This window comes from Haemaphysalis longicornis, unplaced genomic scaffold, assembly GCF_048455015.1.
Source record: "Haemaphysalis longicornis isolate Haplotype H1 unplaced genomic scaffold, Haemaphysalis longicornis Haplotype H1 scaffold_11, whole genome shotgun sequence".
Classification (NCBI taxonomy): domain Eukaryota; kingdom Metazoa; phylum Arthropoda; class Arachnida; order Ixodida; family Ixodidae; genus Haemaphysalis; species Haemaphysalis longicornis.
In genome coordinates, this window is record NW_027526214.1 from 43,560,399 (window position 1) to 43,568,741 (window position 8,343).

The following is an 8,343-nucleotide window of genomic DNA, read 5'->3' on the forward strand; positions in this document are numbered from 1 at the left end:
TGAACACGCAACGACCAGATTAGGTTCCTCGATACTGCACACATCTGCGACAAATGTATGAAATTGATTTGACAGAAACAGGTGTACAAGGCTTGTTGGCTGCCTTGAACCCACATTCTGCTAACGATACTGATGGCATCTCAAATGAAGTTTTGAAACGTTGTTCGGCTAATGTTGCGCCTTTTTATTTGCAATAATTATTCTATCCCTGCAGGAGTCAAAATTGGCAAAAAATGGGAAGATAGCTAAGATAACACTGATTCATAAAGAAGTTGATAGAGCCGTCGCACTAATTTACTGCGACAACATTAATGTACGTATCCTGTAAAGCCTTGAGCATATTATTCTTTTACACCTTACCACAAATCTCCAAAAAACGATTTTTTCACTTGTACTCGGCATGGCTTTCCGTACGCATTATCTTGCAAACCCAAATGAACTGAATTTATAGACGATATTGCATTTGATATAAACAATAGCACACAGATAGACGCGGTATTTCTAGACCTTAAGAATGCTACTGATGTGGTGTTGCACATACTTCTGCTCTTAAAATTATCTCAATTAGGAATTCCAGAGCGCTTACCTGGCAGTATAAAAGAGTAACTACACACGCTCGAACAAAGTGTTGTTGTCAGCGGTGTGCCATCCTCACCCGTGGCACTTTTACCGGTGTACTACAAAGGAAAGTACCTGTACCCTGGTTATATCATATCTCTAAAAATTACTTGCCCGCTGATAATAATACACCGTTAGGCTTATGCGGATGGCCATGTGTTATATTTCCCGTTTGTTAAGGTAAATGATGTGTAAAGATTGCAGAAAGATCTCGACACCATTGCTAGTTGGTGTGGCTGATGAAAAATGTCCTTGAAAACAGAAATCTGCCTCGATGTGCATGGCACAATTACGAACAAAAGCTTCCAACTTTTATTTCCAATATGAAACTCATTTTCCAAACTGTGATGAAATTAGATATCTTGGTGTCACATTTTGTTCAACTTCGAATTTGTCGGTGCACGTTGACACTGTTGCGACCAAAGGGCCCCTTCTGTTGTGCTCTTTTCAGAGAAACTTTAAGAGAAACATTAAGTTGGGAGTATAACAATTGTTTATAGGATACTCGGATAGAAACCGCTTGCTGCAGGTAGATAATATGAGGAATAAACATTTGTTAGCATTTAGCTAACACGACCGGAATTTATAAAAACATCTACCTACAGCAGGCACAATACGTTATTTCGAAGCAGGTTAACCCAACAAAAATTAGACCATGTCAGTGCTGTCATATGGCTTTCAACATTCCTTTTTTGCTTAACACAATACCAAAGTAGATTACTTTACCCATGACGTAGTCACGGCAAATAATTTATAGATTGCCATTCAGGACATTGTTTTCTATCCAGCAATAGGAATCCATCCCTAACTGTGCTGTTTTATAACTTGCTGTTTCCATGTGATGCCATTTTTTGCATGAGACAGTTTCATTTGTGACCCCCTAGATAACTGCCATACTGGGGTGTGAATATCCGCAATAAATAAATAAATAAATAAATAAATAAATAAATAAATAAATAAATAAATAAATGAATAAATAAATAAATAAATAAATAAAAATAAATAATTAAATAAATAAATTGGAAATGAAAAATAGATAATAAAAACTACACAAACAATACGCTCCCCAAGAGCACGTTAGGTGAAATACGAAATATACACTCTAAATGGCACAACAAAATTGTACTCAAAGAAGTTGGACAAGTGTATGACATTATATGCTCATGTCTCTGCCCTCGGGACATCTCCGGCCGGTAATACAAGCAAGTTTGTGTGTTTGAAAGCCGTGGAATTCGAGCGCTGTAAACAGCGCTAACGTTTTCGCGCAATCATGCGTAGAGGAATGAAGGAGTGGGACACCTAAAAGTTTTTTTTACTTCAGGTTGGTTATTTCTAGAGATTTCTTCCAAAAACATGCCAAATATGACATGGCAAACTTGTGTAGCTAGTGATTGTTTTTTGTAAAATCAAGGTTTCGGTAATCACTTCTGGTTTTTTGGTTTCTTGAACCTTCGAGGGAAAAACCGCACGACGCACCTGGACACGAATACAATCCGGCCAAGGTAATGTGCTGATGACATAGTTTTACGGATGCCCCAGCAAATTGTTGATGTCAGGAAATATTAGGAAAAAGAACTAAACTTTTTATTTCTAGTATTGCTTCTGTATTGCAGCAATAACGCAAAATTGTGGGATATTTCGAACATGTCCTAGTCGCGTACATATGTTGCATTCACGTTTCTGTTAAAGCAACAATATTTCCTGGACGTGAACTGATTGCCGGAAAATTCTCAAAACTTTTTTAATAGGCTCGTAATATTCGTCAAAAAACAGAAACACCGTGAAGTTCGTGCCGTGCAGAAACACTCCACAGCAACAATTGTTGCAATGTTTGAAGTTTTTAACTTTTATTTATTGTTTTAAACCTAAATAAACTTATACAATGTACACAGTGACCCAAATATGTTGTCTGGTGGTCTCGAATATATATTACTACACTTTTAGAGCACGTTCGCTGTGGTACCTGCCGCAAACAAAAAGAAATCCAGAAAAACAAGAAAACAAAAATCACGCAATCATGAATAATTTTAAGGCATAAGGTGTTGCTGGACAGGTTTATTAAACAATACAAATGAACCAATGTTTTGAGGATAGGCATGCAAACTATTCCAGAAATCGTTAGTTTCCATACTTTGAACGAATGTTCGGCAACTGAAGGCGTTGTGATATAGAACTATTGGTTCGATGAGAAGTTTGCAGGTCAACTCTGTTTATATTTAGCTTTCGATGAAGACTTTAGAAGCTGAGCTCCGCAATGATATATTCCACTGAGTTGGACACAAATAGTACATCAATATATTCAGACATATTCACCAGTTTATTTCTTGTACAAGGTAAAACTACTCGATGTTGAAGTTTTTGCAACCTGCAAAGAGTCAACATGTGTGGTTTTTGTTCCTGCAGCCCTGGTATAAGACAAAATAGCTAATGTAACACTGTACAAATGCAGGGTATTATCTGACAAGTGTTTCTGCAGCAAAGCAATGTCGACATGACCGAAGTACATGCTATGCAAAGACGGCTTTTGGAAAGGCTTACATATTCACTGAACCTTAAATGATTATGAATAAGAATACCTGAAAACTTCGTGTTGCAAGTGCGTATTATCAATGAATAAATATAAACAACAGGAGATAGACTTCTTACGCAAGTGGCCTCGGAGTGGAATACAGTTTAAACCGTCTTTTGATGATTAAGTTGAATGGCATGCCTTATTATTATTTTCTCTGCGATTCAAAGGAGTGCCATTATTACCTAACACTCTTGTCTCTGAATATTTTGGCGGCGAAGAAACGGTTGTCTATATACTTCCTCACTGAATGTACAAATGTCAAAATTGCTGTGCTAGCCAACGAGCCTTTCCTAAATACGAACTTAAAAATGTGAGAATGGTATACTTTTCATGGTATGCATTTAAAGGAATAACCATAGTTTTTCACAACTTTATTTAAAACGTGAAGTATTGATATAGGCCGACAATTTTGACCTAAATAGTGAAACAACCTTGATAATTTTCGTTTGGTGAGGGAACATGCCTGTTATAAAAATGGTGTTTATTATATCTACATGAGCAGGTGATGTGTTATTTTTACAAGGCTAATTCGGTATGTGAGATTGTAGCTACCCAAAAAAATCCCGCCATCTCCACGAAGTGAACTTTGATGGGAGGGGCGAAGCTAGAATGCTTATCGGTAAAACCGTAAAATATTCGCCCACACATAATATAATGACTCGACACGTTGTAATAGGTCTTCTTGACGGCGCCCACAATCAGAATGAGAGAAGTACATAAGCCGCGTTCACAACCATGCTCGCGTCTCGGTTTGTAGCGCAGTGGGAAGAGCGCCACGTACCCCCATCGCAGCCAGAGAGTTTTGGGATGTAAACCGGGTGCCGCCAAGTCAACGGCACTGGACACGTTGTTATAGGTCCTCTCTACGGATAAGGACATTAGGCGCGTTCGTATCCATGCTCGTGTCTCGGTGTGAAGCGCAGTTGGAAGAGCGCCCCGTACCTCCCGTCCCGGACGGAGAGTCGTGGGATGGAAACGGGGCGCCGCGGACTCAATGGCACTTGACAGGTTTTATAGGTCTTCTTGACGGCACGCACAATCTGATTGAGTGATGCACATAAAGCACTTTCGTGGTCATGCTCCCATCTCGGTTTGTAGCGCATTGGGAAGAGCGCCACGAAACTCCCGCCGCGGCCAGAGAGTCGTGGAATCGACACCAGGCGCCACCGCATCAAGACAACTACTCCTCGCTCGCAAAGATTGAGTTCCCACCGCTCATTTGACAAGCCCGTGGACGACGTCTATGTTGGTTTTGATCATGTAGGGCTTGTTTAAGACGATGATAATCTCCGTGGGTAAGGTAGAAAATTCGGTGTTGGACATTTAGCCACCTTGGCCATCGCCTTCCGCAGAGCATCTTGTGTGGCCTACCCCAGATACGTGTCTTGAGCTCGCAGACGACGAACGACAACCTCTTCTTCTTCCTCTCCCCTTTTTGGGTAGCAACAAACGCGTTGAAGGTTTTCACCTCTTCGGCCAATCTGTGGTTGTTAGGTCCCTAAGGGCATCCTGGCACAATCATCATCAGCGGCATTTACATGGCGCAACAAGGGACGGGTCAGGGCCCGATCAAAAAGAGCTCCGCGTCTAAAAGAGATTTCTCTGGTATGATTCCCGTTTCGACAAACCTGTTTACGAAAAGAAGATATTTTGGCTTCAAAAACAGCCCTATTACTCTGAAGCATAGTTAACGTATGTTTCTTATAGGGCTGGTTCAAGCGTTGTATATTAATTTTCTTATAAATAATATATTTCCTTTTTGTGGAGTGCAATAACGCTTCAGTTAAACAAGGCTCTCTGGGAGCCTCTTGCGTTTTCGTTGTAGTAGGTGTTGATGCAAACGTCATTGTCGCAGAAGTATGTTAATACAAAATTTCATGCAATACAAACCTAAAAACAAACTTCGATATATAAATAGGTGAAAAATCAACCGAACAAAAAAAAATTCACAAAGGCAGGGGAGTTTAAATAGGACTGCTCATTACTCATAGGGCTTTTTTTCAAACAGTTGGGCTTAGTAAAAGTTATAGAGTAATATTTTGAAATCTGGGCTGCAAGAGCAATGACAGTTTCACACACAGGAGCGTTCGATTATACGTTATCATTATTGGCCATACTATTGGCTGCAACACGTGTATGGAACTCCACAAGATTGCTATATTCATACCTACCGAAACGCGATACATATCACCTTAACCAATTGTATTATCACCCACAATTATGACAGCTGTTTTTGTATTTCACAACAAACACATATTTCATGAAACCCTACACAAAACGTAGAATTTCACGCTGACAGAGACCTATTACACATCAACTATTAAAATGTGATAAAAAGTTTTTTGCGAATTACCAATTTCAATTCGTACTGATTAGCAAGAGTTGATTGCTAGATTACTATTGATTTTTCTCTTGTTTGCGACATCGACAAGAACACAAAGGGTCGCACCAACGTGTGCGTCGGGTGACAAGTTCCCCACACGACAGTCAGCTTCTATGTTATAACCAGAAAATTTTAAAACAGGCACGGCTACTTCAGTCGTCCAAGTTTCACATATGCCTATAAACGTGGGTTTACGCCTAACGAGGTCCAAGAAGTAATGATCGACGTGCAAAAATATCTTATACTGCCAGCATTGAAATGAGCACCTGGTATTAGGTTTTTGGAGACACCAATATAAATTTCTTCAACAGTGAGAGACATGTCAATGATGCCAGCCACCTCTCTTTTACATATGAGTCATGCTCGCGTGTGCTAAGCGCGATAATGTTATCACAATTTTTGCGTGCTTTACCTTGCCCTTGCTCCAACCAGACAAACTCCCAGTTTTTTTTCTTATTCAGTTTGAGCACTCGTGTCAAAAGTTTTTTTTGGTTCCAGTAAGGGGCACAGTTATATATACTGGTTGTTTCACCGCCGATGAGAGCCCAAACCTTCGTTGGAATTGAGTGCCTTTTTCGCTTTTGCAGAGAATTTGTTCAATACATTTTGAGAAGCAAACCTGATACCAACATTCTTTACTTGGAAATCTTCCGGAATAAATACCCAGTGGCACTAATTCAAGTCCTTCAAAGTAAACGGGAAGTACATTTTTTTTGCGATTGGTTGGACAATTACTCACAGGCCTCTTTCATAGTTACCGTTATTCCTTTCAGGTCCACATTACTGGCTCCCGAATATTTCTCTTGCGGTTCATACGTTTTTACGGCACTTTGTTCTGCTTCTCATGTAAAGGTAGCTTCTTGAGCCTTTACGTGTCTGGTACTGTTGATGAGATGTTACTAACAACCATAGCTGTTACGGAGTGGTTGGTAGCACTGGCTACTCGAACAATATGTAGGTTGGAGGTTATTTAAGGAGATTTTGCGACGTTCATGCATCGAATGAGTTTGAGAAACGTGAAAATTTATTGTGTTTTCGATGACTTTGGCTGTCAATGGTTCATAGAAATAATTGGTCTTCTTCGTACTACGTTTCTGCATTTGAATATAAACCAAAGCAATGGGCTGCATTTCGCAAATTCGACTAGCTTTGTGTTAGTTATTCGCTTTTCCTAGCAAGTTGTCTTCCATGAAAAGCGCATCCCGATCTTTCAGCTTTTGTTTTTATAGTAAAGATTATCTCTTGTTTTGAAGTATAAAATTTTTTCGATAAGGAACGCCATTTTGCAGCACTAACTGCCGTGCTTTACAAAAATATTGGTCCTTGCTTAACTTGAATGTTCTCTTGTTTATATGACAATGAGACCAGGATAGTAACAGTTCTAGTTTTTTTTCTTGATTTTTGCTGAGCTTTCGTTCTCATCAAGGCTTAAACAAGAGAAAAGCCTGTCAAATATGTCCTGTTTCTTTGCTCAAACGCACGAGGTTGAAGCAGCATGTTTTCTTTCTGACACTTCTTTACCGAATCATCCGCAGACTTTAATGTGTGCAGGTTGCGCTAGACTTTGAATCTTTTGTTCAGCAATGAACACTTTCACCCCGAAAAACTTAAACAGGATTCAATGTTTTGTTGAAATTAGAAATATCTGCCACTCCTTATTATATGTCCTCGTGGCTGGCAGTTATGCGACACCGCTAGGTTTGAAGTTGTTTGAGGATGTGTAGCATTTCGTTGTTTGTGTTTACCTAGGTTCACGAGTGGCTTTCAGATGCAAGACCTGCCCTATATAGTGACACCCGTCCCACCTAGTGTCAATATGTCAGGTTACAGATCATCGGCACTCTTTTCTCTTGACGTGGTTCTCTTGTCGTGGTCAAGCTCTGGCCGATAGGCTCCCTCTCTGTTTATAAGGCAGGTAGCTAAGGAACCTTTTCAGCTAACATCGCAACGCTGCAGAAGAATGTACCCAGTTGCCTTCTTTTTCAATACCCACCCGATACGTGATCAATCCCGGAAAATAGGACACACCGAAGTATACCTTCCCGCCACTTTCAACCAGGACTGTTTCGCAATCCGACAATTAAACTGTATTTGATAATTGAATCTGTGGACAAATCGAAACCTCCATTTTCTCCGCCAGTTTTCTAGGCCTGGCTGTTTCTTAAAGGGATACATGGAACGACATATGATGCTAAAAAAAACTAAGAACCGGTGAAGTGCTTGTTGAAGTCACGACGCAGCAGCAAGCCACAAACCTCCTCAGTCCTATCCGTATAGCAGATCCTGAGATCCGAGTAATACGCCACCGCAGCTTATTGAGCTCGAAGGGTGCAATATCTGAGCCAAATCTTCTACGCGAAGCAGAGACCAACTGATTGCAAGGCCTGAAGGAACAGGGCCTTACAGCAGTAACAAGAATCACCATCGGCGGGGACAATGTAGAAATACCCAGAAAACACAACATCTTGACTTTTAACGGATCGAAACTTCCAGGAAACATCAATGCTGCTTACATCAGATCTGACCTACGTGCCAACGTACGACACCCTCATTGCTGCTTCAAGTGCAGTGGTTCCGGAGCGGTACAACCTCTAGCAGTGGCCAAACATCTTGTGCGAAATGCGCCGCACAGAAGCAACAAACCGACAACTGCAACGCCACCACCTTCACTCGTCCTAACTGCCGGAGACCGCACGCGACACCGTCCCGCACCTCTGAAAATTTTCAAACCGCGAAGAAAATGGTTAACGTCAAAATCATTGAAAACAAC